Raw genomic sequence first — 17,780 nt, forward strand, 5'->3', positions numbered from 1 at the left:
CACACTTTGAAAATCAGATGCAAAAATCTGACAAAAAACAAGAATTGAATCTCACTACTGAAGGCTGTACTGACTTTTGTTGTAGTTTTTCTTAAATATGGACCTTTTATTATAGTTTAATAGGTAAAACATTTCTCTATTTTCTAATTAATAGTAGTCGTTCTTCTTTCTCTGGGTGAAATTGAATGAAATGGACTGAATTGAACCTTTAAAGGCAGAGTGAAGTTAAAGTGATTCTAATCAATTACACATCTGGTTAGTTAGCCGGTGTCGCATTTGTGCATCCAGTTATATAACATTACTTCCTTGTGGACGTTCGTCTTACTTTGTAGTTTGCCAAGATGTGTATGTTGGTGTGATGTTAGCTACAGTAGCAGGAGAGTTGTGAGTGTTGCTGTCTTCAGCTGGTCTCATCCTGTCTGCATGTTAGCTTAGCGGCAGCAACTATAGCAACAGTTATCTGTCTTGCTGTTTGTTCTATATCACGCCTGAAGGGTTTTTAAGTAAAAAAAACACACGTTTGCCAGCACAGGAGATTGTTTGGTTGGATGCATAATTTGAAATGCTATGCCAGGTAACGTTACCTTCCTTGTTAGCCTAGGTGCTAACCTGGAAAAACAATCTAAAAAACCAACTGTTGCTAGTTTTTATTCTGTTGTGTTTGTGTGTGTGCATGTCCGTTGTTTGATAACATTTTGTATTATACAGTTTAAGTATCCATAAGACGCTCTTGATACCAACATCGTGTCGTCGCCTTGGCAATGCGTCCATGAATTTGGGGGCGGAGCTTCTGAAGGGAGGGGTGTGTTTGTTTTGCTGTTGTGTTATATATCAATACAGTTCTCCAGAATCACTTACTCCATCTTTAAGGACCCCTCACAGTCGTCTCACCTGCCTCAGAGGACCGTGCACTTTAACACTGGTCGTTGGCCCAAAGCTGTTGTTACATTACATGATTCAGTAGCTTTTAGTCCTTGTAGTCATGCAGGAGGAGTCCTACTCTGTCTTCAGATACCCTGAGTTCGCGTCACACAGCTCGGCAATTACAGTGAAAGATACATGGCTTCGCTCTACCTCAGGACAGGCCTCTGGTTCCCTTCATTTCTTGTTTGCTTTGAGGTGGGGGAGACTTCAAGGATGCTAGTGGGATGGAGCAAAAACAAGAAAAGGGGTTGTGCGGGGTGAAAAATAAGAGATGTGTGTAAATATCTCATCCATGGCAAAGTTATTTCCCTCTGGCCCCTCCCTCTCTTTGACCTCCACTCGAAAGGAAAGAGGGTTTCATCTTTGGCATGCAGAAATATGAAGAGCGATGCTTCAGAGCAGCCCATCACTCTGTTTTTTTTTCTTCTAAATATCCACTTGAAGATTCTGTTTGATGCACATGACAACCTGTGAATGTGGCATTTATGTATGGCAACCCCACACTTAGTGATAAAACTGCACTTAGAGGATTTTAAAAGGTGCCATTTGAACCGTACACAGGGCCAAAGTGCTGCACTGTCATATGCTATCGTAGCTTTTTCCTTCCACCGAGAAAACAGGCTTGTAAAGGGATATTTTCATCAAATCAACATAGCATTTACAGAATATGAGGGTTATAAACTGTTTACACTTACCTGAAACTGATACCACCACATGCATCGTTTCTGAGCAGAGCTGTATAAAATCATCTGGGGGCCACGGGGCAAAAATGATCTCTGGTCCCCCACTGATACAATTAAAATGTTCTTAAGCATAAATAAGACAAATTCAGTTCTCGAAACCACTGGAAATTAGATGATTTTAACTTATTGAGAACATGCTTCTCATTTAAAATCTGAATACAAAAAGGGTTTCTCCCTTTGCAGTGTTGGGACTCAGCAGCACTCACTCCCTATGTTTTCAAATTTGACTCTTGCCGTCTGCATAGATAAATTATTGAATATTCAGCAAAACTGCTTTACATATAGCTTGAGGGCAGATAGGAACTAAATGAGTGTCCCAACTTAATGTCTTGCCATTGTATGCATGTGCACGCTATAAACTCACTCTCTAATAACGTGAAATGATGAAATTAATTTAATAGAGAACATTTATCTGGGGCTTCACTGTGAGAAGCAGTGGTGGGTGACCCATGTGCTCTCACTGGTCATTAATTAAAGCATAAACAGCAAAGTTGCTAATGCAGCCTACTGATACAGTTTGAACAGGCACTGCATGTCTGCAAACAATGTCTGTGTTTTATTTGAAGTGTTGATCAGTAAGAAGATATATTTGTGGTTTTAAGAACCAAAAACCATCTCAGTGTAGTTTACATCTCCTCTCTTCTGATTGGCTGACTGTTTTCTGAGTGATCCAATAAAAATATATCAGATTTCAGGTAAAAACACTGAGAGAAACCAAATCCTGCAAGGTTTGGATGGTGGGTCCAGGTGGGCGGGGATTGGTGACTGCTTTGTTGTGACATCACAAAGTTCCAGAAGTCCTGACGGCTGGTTTTAAGGCTCAGTTTCTGAATACAGGCTGTGTGCATTTCTCTGTGGACTGAGGCTTTGATACTTTCACAGTATTAATATAGAAGCTAGAGCTGATCTATAATCACACTACACATGGACACAGACCTTTACACTGGAGGAGCTTTACATACTAATTTATTTAGGAATGTGCACCTTATGATCACTCAATTAACTAAAATAATAAGGGCCTTAAAACTAGATTTTATCTCAGATCTGCCGCTTTAAGATTAAGCGACCATGCAGGTGTTACCATTAGGCCCCTGTCATTTCATTTTATATTGTGTTTTAGTGTCAACAAACTAATTTTCAATTTATCAAATCACCACAAACTGATTTCCTTTGATTGCCCTCAGGGCCTCACTTTGCTCTGCTGTAATCAAGCCTTGGTTCTGAAGATATTTAATCAGCAGAAGTATGTAAAGTCTAAAACAGTTTCACATTCAAACATGACCTGCATCATTATGTGTTGTTGTGCTTTGTTTGAATCATGTAGCCTATGTACAGTGTGTCTCTTTTCAGACCTCCAATCTAAACCACTGTGTGTGATTGAATGTTGCACAGCATAAAAACAAACCCACTAATTAGACAAAGGTGTGAATGAATCTACTCATAATCATGCCTAGATATACAGGAAACTGCAGTGAGTGAGTGGTTGTGTGAGTGATTGTATTCCGTCACTAGGGGGCAGACTTGTGCCACATACAGAACCCATTGGTTTGGTACAGAGTCAGATGGGGGAGATGGAAAAACATCAGCATCTGTCAGGATTTTGGAGGCTGGATAAATTATCAAGCAGGCACAAAATATATCCTGTAAACTAAAGGACACGGAAAGATAAATATGCACATGGAAAAAAACTGCAGCAGATTTTGATAAATGGCTCAGATAACTTTGGGAGGATTTCCTGTACAGGGTGTGTCAGTGTTTTATTTCTACATAGGATGTCAAATATCTCGAGGCGTGCCTCAGTCTGAGCCGTGGAGACCCTTGAGGAGGAGCTCATTCATGTTTAGAAGCTGCATTGTGGAATAAGGAGGATGTATCAGCATGGATTAATGTGAAATAGGTTCTTCAACCCCTCTCTGCCCCATTAAAAATGTATGGTCATGAAGTGTGATATACTGTGAAACTATCAAGGGGATTGGGCTTTTCTCAGGGCTTATACATGCACAGGGGGTCAGTGTGTTTGTGTGGCTGCTTTGTAAATGTGTAAATGTACTACGGGTACTACTACTATGAACCTGAAACAGGAAGTCTGTCACCTTTATTCTGTTATCATCTTCATGAATTCATTAATTCACTGACTACATTCATTCACCAACCTTGATATGCTGTACTATAATGTCACAGTTATGTCCCAGATGCTTGATACTTTCCCTGTGTGGATTCACCCTTTGATCCAAACCTTAAAGAGGAGATGAAGTAGCAAAATAAACACATATTTATAGTGTAAATGGATTATTCATGCATACCACAATAAGAACATCATAAAAGTACACCTTTTCTAAGAAAAAATACGAAACTGTATGCTTTTATGTTGTATTTTTATACTAGCGCGCCACAATCTTTGTTTTCATCAAGCATGGATGTTTACCAAGGCTAAACTTAGGTTAAAGCTCCACAGTAATTCTACATCTTGCTTAAAACTGCTCTGTGAAGCTTCAAGGCCTCTAGGCCTTATGGTTTAGTTTAATAGGCCTTTATAGTTCATTTTTTCGCTGGCGCCCATAAACCTCTCTAAAAGGAGAAACTGAGAGAAATGTGCTTTAACTTTTTAATGTGAAATAATAGAAAACATACTGAAGCATTTAGATTCCTAAGAATTCTTTTGGAACCATTCAAAATGGAGCTGATCGTTGTTTCCACACCTCTCAAAGCCTATTGGCCTTGGCTCTGAAGTGCCCATCCCCCTAGTTTGCTCTGATTGGTTAGGGTGAAAAACATAGAGAACACGTCTTTACGTCTTACGCTCGTTCACGCTCGCTGTCTTCCCCTGAAGTGAAATCTGCTCCGAGCTTTACATTTATTTTTGACAGAAAATGTCACTGTCTCCACATGCAGCTGCTGGAATGGTTAAAAATATATATCACTAACTTATCATGACTGTATCATATTCAGCGTCAGTCTGGACATAGAAACTATAGTGGAAGCTGTCAGTTTTATGTGATGTTGCTGGTGTGATGTCGATACGACATCAACAGGTCTTTCCTCTGTCTGTTTCTGCTGCAGACGTGTGCATGAATCTGTAGCTCAGTGTGTCCACTCCAACCCATTAACATGGCCGCCGAAACGAATCCAGTTTGGCAGGTCACTTAAAACATGACGTAAACAACTGATCAATTATTGATTCGCTAATCCATTAATCAATTGTTTTGGTTCCACAGGCATGTGTAGACAATCCTGTGATCGTCCTGTTCTTAAGAAGCAGATCATCTTGACTATCGGAGGCTTAAACAAAGGTGTGTTCAGACTTAACGTGAAGCGTCACAGTTAGGTGAAAATGTTTCATCTGGAACAAAAAATATTTTAAAAAGAGTGAAAGAGAAAAAACCAAGAAATCCTGGAACGTCCTGAAATCACTCAAGCAGTTACACAAAACACACACCAGCCACTCCCCACACAGTCAGCGCGTCCGTTGCTAGCTAGCTACTGTACAAGTGTAATGACAGAGTGTTTATGTCAAGTAAATATAAACCTCATGCAGATTCTTGTTGTGTGAACACAGCTCAGGAAGCTACAGCACAGTGGTGAGATAAATAGCATGCTAATGCTAACTTTAGGTCATGAAATGTAAAATAGCAGGGAAAACATTTTTTGTGTTGAAAAGCATCGATCAAGTCTGTAGTCAGAGGCAGCTACATCATTCCTCCGCCTCTGCTCCGTCATGAGCAGAGTACTAACATCCACAGCGTTAGCTTTAAACACAATAGGACCAGGACTACTGGAAAGACGTGGTGGAAGTTGCCCTCAGGCACTTATCAGAGCTCAGCTTATACCCCTTAAATCACAGTCTTAACAGCACGCAGCGGGGAAATCTTAAATCTGCCCTTGGAACGGCACGTCTGTTAGCAAGAGACCTGGAGCTACAAACTACACCCATCAAATTTTCATTGATCTTCCATCTCGCAAATCAGAGTGGTCGTCTTTTCGCCGTCCTCATCAGCATGCGGTCAGATGCTGGTGCGCCCGTTTATTCCACGCAGCTACAGAAATCACAATGTGATGGAGAAACAGAAGTTTTTAGCTCATCAGAAAATACACAAACAGAGATTCTCTCAGGGTTTCGGGCAAATCCCCGAAGAGGCAAACCAGACACCCAACCCCCACCCACCCCACCCCTGCACTTTCTGCAGCCTCAGCACCAACACTCAGTATTCACTCCGCACCGGTAACGGCGGTGGCTGGGGCGCTCCCGCAGGGCGCTCTTTTTTTTTATTAACATTCTGCTCTGCTGCCGTCCCGGTTGCTTGATCCACAGAAACAAATTGGGAATAGCCTTTGATACAGGGGTTGAAAACACTCCCAGGGAGTTCACAGAGACACAAGAAGCGCCATTTCCTAATCGCACACAGGCAGGCGCACACAAATAAATGGAAATAAGTACAAAGATGCACACATTTTACATGCACGCCACCAGCTGAGGAGGGATGCTCACACCCGTCAATTTACAGCTGTCACACTGGTTGTTATATGTCAACCCCTGGCTTGCCTTCAGCAGAGTGCCATTCAAAGAGCTCAAGTCAAATCAGTCACGGCGACTCCTTGGACGTGAAGTGGGCCGCTCCCCACAGTCCTTGAGATGCATGGCAGAGAGTGACAGGCCCTCGAAGTGATGTTTAAGGCCTTCTTTCTATCTGACTGCCAGCAGCGTCATGTCTGGCTGTACTGATGCCGGACGCTGTCCTCTCTTTGTGCAGCTACACAGCGCAGACCACATGAGGAAGACAGGCCTCTTCTTCCTCATGGGGAGATAAGCAGACAGCAGAAAAGAAAGACAGGTAGACAGAGAGAGCGAGAGAGAGAGAGCGAGAGAGAACGAGAGAGAGAGAGAGAGAGGGAAGGTGGGCAGTTGGTGGAGGAGGGAGAGTGTCATTCATCATTGCCTCTTTCCTGCTGGTCTGCCTCCTTCCCCAGTGAGCCTCTGTAAACTGAACCACAGAAAGATAAAGCGTTGAAAAAAAAAGATCACACACACACACACACAGACAAACACACACACAGACACACACGAGGGTACGGGAACACACAGGACAAACACAGGAGGGCACAAACACACAGTGGGGTAAGGGATCGATGCCCTGTGCAGGATGTGCAGTTTGAAGGACCTGGTTGAAAATATGTAAAAATAAGCTTCTCATCTTCATCACTTAGAATGTATATTTACATATATTTATAAGTATATTAACCTATTAACACAACAGAATAAGCTTTTGGGAGTTTCTCCAAAAATGTAGATTTCTATATCTATTATATTGTTGTAAAGCTGCCTGGCTGCTTGTTGTATTAATTAAATCAGTTCAAGGATAAAATAAACAAAACTGTTTTTGCTCCCCAGACTCCAATAATATAATATAATATAATATAATATAATATAATATAATATAATATTTGCTCCAATGTTGATTTTTCATTTTTGCACTTATATTTCTCCATGTCTTATTGCTGTCTTGCAGTGGTTGTGTATTCTTTTTTGTGTGTTTGTGTGTTTTTAATATGTGCCTGTTTAATTGCCCCCTTTGGAGAAATAAAGTTTATTGAATTGAAATGAAGTGACACACAGGCCAATGAGGAGCCCACGTTTGTATATCTGTGGGTTTGTGGGCCAGAGAGGAAAAGCAATAAGCTAAAATAGGCTAAAACTCACCATCTAATGGGGCCTGATTGATCATCATTATTATTCCATTCATTACTATGAGCAACATCGCTGACAATACACTGCCGTTTGATGTATATAATATAAAAGTATTGATTAAGGAGCTTTAAAGATTGGAACTTATAAAGGTATACAGCACTTAAACTATCACACCTCTCCCTCTGTTTCCTGTCTGTGTTTAGCTTTTGTGATTGAGAACCAGGAGCCGAGGAGTCAATGATTCCTGTCCAGCACTTTCGCACAAGATTTCCGCTTCATATAAACTTGAATAAATGGTATTGAATGCAACCTTGGCCCCTGGTGTTGCTCTCTATCAGCACTACCTCAGCTCCTATTTACTCCCTCCTGTCTACCCCATTACCCATGATGGAGCGAAAGATCCATCACTCCAACTGGCTGCTTCATTCAGCCATCAGCCAATGAACGCTGGTAAATAATACACACACTAAAAAAGTCAAGTTAAGAATCAGTTTGGGAATTGATATAACTCAACTCATATGTTGACTGATTGCAGGATAATGAGGTGATTATCAGATACAGACTTTGAAGCAGCTCCCATTAAGTTGGGTAATGTTGCTCTTGTCCCTGAGGATTTTACTTGCTAATTTTTGCTCCATTAAAAAAATAACAATGAGATGCACGACATCTGAAATTCCTCAAACAGGGAGAAGAATTTCTTTTGCTCACAAATAATGCCTTTAGCCACCGAGCCGCACGGGAGCGTGAAAAGAAAAAAAAACGGCAAGTCATTTTCCCCTGCCAGGATTGGCTGAGTGCTGTGTGTAACAAGAGAGACTGATGTGGGCTGTCAGATAAATTCAGGCTTCAGTGCCACTTTCGAAATTACCCTGATAGAAAAGAGATGGTGGTCTGGTGTTGAGAGGCAACCTCAGCTCAGGTGTGACTGAAGTGAGTCTTTTACTCCAAAGATTCCTGCTTCCTTAACTCCTCAGGCTCCTCATGGCCAGGCAGCCGGAGGAGCTCATTTTAAAGTCAAACTGACATTAAATTCATTTTATATAAGAAACCAGAAGCTAGTTTCTTTTTTTTTTCTTCTTTTAACCTGTGTAGAAAATTGTAATTACCAAAATGATATGTAGGTTTAGTGTTCTCCAAGGGGTGTGGGTCTTTGGTATCAGCTGGTACAGTCATTTTATTGATACAGGTTGTTAGCTGTTCATTAGTCCCATCTGTGATTTAAAGCAGCTGTAATCAATACAATCAATATAATCACAATTTGACAATATGAAAGGGGTAATTTGTAGTGAGGAATCTGATCCAGGTTGAAACAGATATGAATGCAGTGAATGCACCATGGGGTGATGTAGACAGCTAATGCTAACTGGAATGCTAACTAGACCCTGTATAACCTTTGTATAATACAGGATGATCACAACACTGATGACTCAGCAGGTGTTAAAATAACATGAACGAAAAGTAACAAAGTCCAGTTGGAATAAGTTCTTGTGTTAGCAAGCATGGCTAACTAGCTTCCACTTTACGAGCAGAGGCTAGTTAGCCTAGCTTGCTAACTTCTACTTTTTGATTGGAAACAAACTTGACAGCAGGGTGAGTCCTCTCAAATTCTGAGTGTTGTAAAGGAACCAAGCATCAACCAACACACATACGCCAAAACATGCAGTTCCTCTAATGACCACTAGAGTGTGGCTCCAACAGTGAGTCAGTCCCCATAGACTCCCATGTTAAAATGTCCAACTTTACAGCAGAAATAAATATGTTTACAGCCTGGTACAAAAACTGTTTTTCTCTCTAGAGCTAATTTCCTCCTTCATGACACCTGTTTATATAACTCACCTGTTTACATTTTATTAAGGACTAAAGTTATGGAGAAATGAGGGTGTGGCTACTTTGAGTGACAGGTGGGTGCTGTCACAGTCCTCTAGCTGTCTGCTCTGTGTCACCTCAGCTAATTCAAGTCACTGAACGTGACCTATCGGCCATGGCTGGGGTGTTGGTATGGAGGATTTTTATGCAAATATCAGACAAATAATTTGACTTGTTGTGCAGTTAATTAACTAACAGAATGTGAGGAAAATATTAGCATTAATTAACAGGTATCGTTGTCTGCGCTCACCATACCTGGCTCATTGGCTTAGCCTGTTAACTAGCTAATTAGCCAGCAAATGAATTACCCTTGGGTTAGCCTTCGATCAACACGCCCAGCTGTGCTAACAATGCTAGCGGGAGTGTATTCTTACCACAGTTATTAAACTGGCTCCACACACACCCCACCTCTTTGCCCACGTTTGGAGTAGCAGGTAGTTAGGGGTGGAGTCAGACACTGCCAAGATGCAGCTCAGTCTGAGCTTCAAAATGGCTCTAAAAACATATTTTATCAACATATACAGGGTTATGACATGTTGTACTCAGTGGTGCACCATGGGGGACGCCAGCCCACAAAGGTCACTCAACCTTCGTCTTGTAAACGCCCCCTCTGTAGCTTCTAGTGTTGATGGTTCCACAAATATGTCCAGAATGGTTTTATCCTCTTTTGGAAAAACATGCACAATAGATCATTTACAGTTTACAATATATTTCCTCTCTTACAAATGAAGTGAATTCAAGTTTCTGTTCGACTTTTAAAAATTGCAACACTTGTATTAAATCAGCTGCTGTCGAACTGTAAGATTTAAATAAATAAGCTGAATTATCAAGTTTAAGAGAGTTACTGACTTGCTTACAATCTAATTTGTTTTTTAAGCAATGTAAATGAGCCCATCCATCAGCAAAATGCAAAAGACTGAGACTGTCTACAGTCAGGAGTGGCATAACAATGTTTAATTTTCTAGCTCTCTTCTCTCACAGCAGAAATGCCTCTATGTGTTTTTTTTTTGTCACTTCAGAACACTGAATTTTGATAGGAACTCAGATGTGTATCTGTGTATCTTTGTATGGACATGTCATGCTTTTGTGTCACAGATATCCTGTTGCCATGACTACCTCCTCAACACCACTATCTTACTATCCTGTGAGAGTGGCGCTGGAGCTGATGCGTGATTCGTGTTTTGGTAATCAGTGTCCCTTCACTGAATTATTTTTCTCTATATTAGGATCCTGATTCGTTTGGCGTCTCCCCCTGAGATTCACGTGGAAACACCAAGATCTCCTTAACAAATAAACCCCATAATATTCTATAATATCCGTATAATATTCCTACAACTTCGACTTAATGTGTCCCCGTGGTACAGTAGACTCCTTATTGAGCCGGTTTTATCATTCCTTACAGCACCCCCATGATATCAATTTGAACACTCCTTTAGGACATGCAATGCAGCTGATAATTTTGCAGTGATAAGTGCATGATATCCTTCTATCAGTTAGCACCAGACACTATAGTTATTATACATCATGAGGGCTCTCAGACAAAAGGTAAATCAAGTGAACAGCGGTGGAATAGTTTGCTGTGAGATGCACCGGAGCAGATAAGGAATCGTTGAAGGTCTAAATCTCTATTAACTGCCAGCTTCCGCAGCAGCGCCGGGATGAAGTATAGATGGTGATGAAGTTTACACACCTGACAAGTGATGACAAGGTTATCATGACTCGGGCCAACACGCGTCCCGGCTGTGTTAATCTCACAGGCATTGTGATCCCATCGTGTGTCTTCGACATGGATAGTTTATGATACGGAGCTCGACTGTATATAACATCAGGTGCAGAGGGCTTATCTGAATACCACAGCTTCCACCGCTTATCTGTGAAACCTCGGCGCCCACTTTATGTCTTCTATAATGTTACCACTACAGCCGCTCTGTGGGATTTACTGTAAGTGCCTGAAGTGGAGCTCTTCATGAAAGCCACTGCACAGCAGGAGTGTGCGTCTCGGAAAACAGCAACAATTTTGTTATTGTCTTCCAAAACAACCCATAGGAGTGTTTCCTGATCCTGAGCCCCCGTTGGAAGGATGACATGATATTATCTGTTACAAAAACTAATTATGTGGCTGCCGATCTCCAGTGCATACTAATGCTCTTTTGGAAATTTAAATTTGCTAGCTGACATCCAGACACACACATCCTACTGTGATGTTGCTCTGTTACTACAAGCTACAGGCTAACGATTGCTTTTATATGATGGACGTAGTTATCTAGTGACCCCTAATACTCAGAGTGTGAAGTAAAAAGTGCTTTTTGAGGTGAGATTGAAAGTGTGAACAGGGAAGTGCAGGGACCGGTGACATGCATTCTTTATTTCAGGTGCGTCTGCTCTTTAACTGGTGCCGCGTCACACTGCTGCCACAGTTTATTACATTTACATTTACACATCTGACACAGCAGAAGAAGAAGCAGAAGAACTCTACAGGTGTGTAGGTGAGATCAAAATGAAGGCCAAGTTTGAATATCAGTGCTGAGGACTCATGTTATAATGTAGTGTTAGGACAGCATGTGTTCCTGGGGCTTTTGTCTTTCCCTACCACGTCTCCCCTGTAGCTCCACCCAGGCTGTTCCTGATTACTCCTCCATGAGATGCACCTGGGGAGGAAGGGTTTAAAAGCTCTGGTGCCAGCATCAGAAGAGGCAAAGGCTTCTAGTCTAGTTGCTGTTGTCATTGTTGTTGTTTCCTGATTTGGTTTCTTTCGTGGACTTAATTTAGTGGTTGTTTTGTATATTTATGTTAAATGAAGTCTGTGGACTTTGTTGTTTTAGAGGTGTCCTGTGAGTCTGATGTGGGTCACTGCTGGAGTGTTGTGCGCGCCTTACAGCCACCCAGAGGTCGGGGCGTAACAGTAGTAATGACTACTGAGTCCTTATGTTTGGTCTGTAGTTCAGTACAGTTCACTGTGTGACCTTTATGCAAAAATGAGCCTGATGGTCATTTTCATTCTCTGCCTGACGCTCAGACTGTCTGTTCCCACCACTGAGCCTGTGTGGGGTTAAGTTTAAACAGCTCTTGACTCACCTCACCTCGACTGTACGTTATAATATAAAGATGTGTCTACAGGGAGTCAATCACAACATTAATAACAGGTGAAACTTTGAGTGAAGGAACCCTGCTCTCAGCCCTTTTTATACATAATACGACCACAGTCTCAGCAGCCTGTATCAGCCAGAACATTTATGTAGCTAATTGTTCTCATTCCCCCCGTGCACAGAAAAAAAGAAGGTTATGAAGCTAAAGCATCTCTTCCAATTACTGCTGAGCTTTCCTAAATTCCACCGCTTCATGCCGTGTTCAAATTTCACCCTTCAATTGACTTAATACCCGTGACTCAATACCCTTACTCTAATTTAATACTAAAAAGAGCTTTTGACCTACGTACTTGTGGCTCTCATTATTCTGACTGGCTCCATTTATCTTGTCGTAGGGGCTGTTAACTGCAGCAGGATGACAAAATGGCATCAGCAAAATGCCACTAAGCATTTTTGAACTAGATGTACATTGATTGGTTTTGTAATTAGCACCCAATGATTTGATGCTGCCCGACAGGAAAGCCATCATCGTGTACACCATATATCAGCATTACAGATGGAGTCGTTTCTGATTGTGATCACAACTAACGACCTACCTCACTTCCAGATCCATCTACCTGCGTTTTGTTGTTGTAACTTTCATTTTATTCACATTGTGCCTGATGAGCTAAAATAACTTCAGATGTCACCGTCTCTCCTCGAGTGCCAAGTCCTGCAGTGAGGACTCATTCCAGCAGGAAGCATTAGTCTGAACATTACAGGGTTGCAGCAACAGGGAAGCAGCTTTGCTCAAATTAGTTTGATACACGATGCAAAATAAAATGAAATTTTTACCACTGCCATCTGGAGGCAAATTTACACACATGGCCATAAAAGACATAAAAATATTTAAAAATTATACTGTGAGACGGGGATTAGGCTTGGCGTTTTGGTGTTTATGTGCTAATGTTTCATTTTCTCTTAAAACACGTTTCCTGCTAGTTCTGCAGCGTTTTAACAACATCAGCTGACTTCCTCCTTTGCTCCATCTTAATTTCCACGGCCACTAGACGTCTTTGTTACCTCAATATAGATATACGTCGTTTTAGGGCAGTTGGTGAAAGGACTGATTATGTTAGCACGTTAGCAAACAATTGCTTATTGCATTGTAGACACAGCAACATTAGCTTTTATTTTTAGTTGTGTTTCTGGCTACCTGATTCTGCTAGCTCTGTTTTGGTCTCCAGGTTTGGGCCGTAAAACCAAAACAATGAGCTGAAAGACACTAAAATGCTCCATAGAGCTGAGGGAAACTTCAGAAGTTGGATGATAATTTTCTTTTTTTCAGATTACACTGTTTTTGACCCACTTTTCAATTAATAATATGTATCAGACAACAGCCTAAAGTTTCATTTTAGCCATTATGAACTTGAAAATGTTTTTTAGATAAATCTGCTGCTGGTGATGTTATTTTCACCAACTCACCTCTAACTTTGTTATTTGGTGCTGGGAACCTAAAAGAGGCTAAAAATCTCTGTAGAGCTGCAGAGGTGGATGGTAATTCTCTGTGACTACAACCAACCCCTTTACACACAGTCATTTAACACATTGTTGATATAAACATTTATCACTGGCGGAGCTTTAATATTTCAGTTCAGTACATTTTGGCAATCTCTATTGTTTGCTTACAGTCCAATCAGGAGACACTAGTTTACAGTTTCAAAGCTTTATTGATTCTGATGCTGGTGTTGGTGGGGAGGGATGACACAAAGCTCCTGTCAATCAACCTTAACTATTCCTGCACACATGTCACATTAAAAGCAGGATTGGATTCTGTCCTTTGAGCTGCTGGAAGGCTTTTATTGTGAAACATCTTTGCAGGAATAGTTGAGTTTCATTGGCAGTAACAAATCATATAGTGGAAGCAACTTGAAAAAAAAAAATTGAACGACAACATTATTTTCGATAATAAAAAAAACAGATTAAACAGGTGAATTTGATTATGATGGAATTAGAGCATCAACATTGTACAAAATTAAAATTAGACTATTGATAAATGGGAATTGATCAGAAAACAATAAGGCTTCTTACTAAAATATGATAAAAACAAACTTTAAGCATCAGCACTTCTGGAAAAGGAAGTTGACTCAGGGACTTTTATTTTTACTAGTCAAGTGTTGGGAGCACTTACAAAGCTGAAAGCTCGTTCAGAGAGCATTAAACTTTAGTGCAGTGAAACATCATATTAGTGTGATAACATGTTATTACAATTTGTCCTTTAAAACTGGCACCGCAGGGCCAGCTCTTTGTAAATGGACCCCTGATAGTAGTTTTACTGCCAACATGTTTTTGCGTTTTGTCAATACAGACCAAATTCAATTAAAGAAAAACATAAGCTAACTGTAGAGAACTTTCACAATCTGAAGTGGATGAAGATATTAGGAAAACACAAGTTTGATGAAGCCTGTTTGTATTTAGCGAATGTGATGCTGCCTCCAAACAAACCGACCAAACCTCGTCCTGTGAATGTTTATTAGTCTTTGCGTGGATCAATTTCCCAGATGATTGGTGCCTGGATGTGCAGCTGTTTGAGGATCAGGTCTCTGAGACGAACACGCTGATGAATTATTTCAGGGTCTGCTGGAGGGATGGTGGGGACAAGCTTAGACGGGACAGGAGGTGTGTGTGTGTGTTTGTGTGTGTGTGTTTGTGGTTGTGGTTGTGGTTGTGTGTGCATTAGAGAAGGTTTACTTGAACAGTATGGAAATATTTTTGACTTTTATAAGTGTCTTATAAGATAATAGAGAGTTTGAATAGACTCAGGATCTCTAAAATGGCCAATAAAGTGTCAGAATTAACACTGGCCAGACAAGGAAACACCCAGGAAAAAGACCGGCTCATTGGACAGACTGATTCATGTCATCAGTGACATCACAAAATGTTTGTAAAGAGAACCCATTACTTCCATTAGGCTACTGACAGTGTTAAGTGACCTAACACTGATATGTCTCCTGGGTAAAGCACGTGTCCGAATTAACATGAATTAGGTGTCCAGCTCTTTAAAAGTTCTGTAAACATTGCCACTAGATGCCATACTACGGCTAATGCAGACAGTTAGCATGGTAGCGATAGCAACATTTGCCAAACACATTCATAATATTGGTAATAGCATGTTAGCTAACGTTATCATGTCTACTGTAGCCGTCACTAATAACAACTGACATGTAACATTTTAAACCACCAGGAAATTCTGGAAGGTCACTTTCACCTGAACGCTGATTACAACACACACAGAGGTGGTGTGACTTTGTTCTCTGCTCAGGACGCCTTTACTACACTATAGGTGTTTGCAGTTATATTATTATTTAAAATCTTATTTACAGAACCTTTAAGTAATCTATTTAGTATTACGCAACAAATATTTTAATGAAAATTGGTCTAACTTCTGCGTCTGAAAGGCCCAAGGTGTGAAATGCAAAATGAATGCCTTGTTTCCAGAGTGACCACACTGCCTCCTAGCGACCATGGACAGTTAGGTCTCTAACTCCTAACTGTATGGTTAGGCCTATTACTTGAGTAAGATTGTATTTTGTTATATTGTTAATTAAATTATTTATTATTTAACTGTATAGAAATCCATCCTGAAAATTAATCAGTCCTTTATCATTCTGCATATGTGCTGCAGTATGATTATTGTTGGAGGTATGTGATCTTCTGTGCGTAAATTAATTGAATCCTCCAAGAACAAGCAAAGGTTCCAGATCAGTTCCTCTCCCATTCCTTGAAACAAAGGAATGAATATTCATTAGAGGTGAAATCATAATTCAGGCGTGAAAGGTCGTTTTTCCCCGCCTATAATACACACCTAGACCAGCTGATTGACAAAACGTTTGACCGCCTTTGTTACACACTTCCTCTTCGCTTCTTTATTTAGGAAAGTCCTGCAAGCATATCTTGAAAGAGGGATGGTACTCTTCGTAACCTGAGAGAGGTAGCTGACGATTATAAGTTGTTCTGTTGGCTTCTTCCTGGCATCAAACATCAAAGATTGTGATGAGACCCCATGTACTCTAATTACAGCTCAGCTTTCAGCCACCCAGAGCAAGTGCATGGTATAATTATGAAGTTAAAAAATACTGCCAAAGGACATGATTTAATTACAAGCAGCTTCATGAAGGAAAATATTGATTACCTTATTGATCATCTGACTCATGTTTTTGGCTTATCTTTGCAATCTAGTGTTATCCCACATGTATTTAATTACCCAAGTTATACTACTCTGTAAATCAGGTGATCCTCATAGATTTGGCAATTATCGTTCAATATTGATATTAGCATGTTTTTTTCATCAATTTACAACCACCAATAAGGTTTTTGGATGAAATATTCAACTTAACTAACATTGTTTCAGCTTGTTCATAATATTTCTTCTGCTTTATATGATAGAAAAAAAATGTACTTGGTGTCTTTTTAGATTTGACCAAAACATCTGATACAACCAAACTTAATAGATATGGCGTTTAGATTTAGGATGTTGCACTCAACTGGTTATATATTAATGTTTGAGTATGTATCACAAATAATAAAGGACCGAGAATAGAACCATGCGGTACCCCAAAAATATTTAATATTTTTAGCTTCTTATATATGCAACCATCAATGGATATAAAGTGTTCTCTACCATTTAAATAGTTAATAAGCCGTTTGAGAGCTCATTTTTTAAACAGGCTACTGTCGTAGATCAAGACATCAATTAAAAAAAATGTTTAAATCAAATTTAGAGGTCCCCAATTCTGGAAATCATTGAATATGACACTAAAATATTCTTTGCCAGCTTCTAGGACACAATTTCTTATTTTATATTTCATCTTGAACCTCTGATAAGAGGCTTCTTCTTTGCTTTCACATATGCTCTTATTCTAGGTTTTTCTTTTCCTTTCTTTTTTTTAATTTTTTTTTTTTTATTAATGCTAGAGTTAGGGTTAGGGGCTTGTGTGTTTTTTACTGTCTTGTGAATATATTGCATTCTTAATATTGTGCAACCTAAACTAAACTACACTAAGCTAAAAACAATCAGCTCCTACCGACAGGCACATTTTTGAAGGAATAAGATGTGATGTGGACTCGCTGCACCTTATCTAACTGAACAATTGGAAGTTTGCAAACACAGTTGAAATGTCTGTCTCAGAAGGACTTGTCTCTTAATTACTCATTTGATGCTGGTGTCACCAAGCCCACTGGGCGCGCTTTATCTTTGACAGAGAAGGTGTGTGAAGGATGGTCCTCCTTCACATGCAGTATCAAAGCAGACTGTCTTCTGCGTGATAGTACTGAGCAAAGACACTTAAATTATTCAAAAATAGCAGGAGAGGGGCTTCTCTAAAATCTCCCGCTGTGCAAGCTCTGTAAAATCACTTAAAAATGGAACAACACAACGGGAGCCGGCTGAAAGAAAAGGATAAAAAAAGAAATGGTATAGCCCTGCATACAGTTATCTGG

This window comes from Seriola dumerili, unplaced genomic scaffold (genome assembly GCF_002260705.1).
Source record: "Seriola dumerili isolate Sdu_G_001 unplaced genomic scaffold, Sdu_1.0 BDQW01000068.1, whole genome shotgun sequence".
In the NCBI taxonomy this organism is placed as follows: Eukaryota; Metazoa; Chordata; class Actinopteri; order Carangiformes; family Carangidae; genus Seriola; species Seriola dumerili.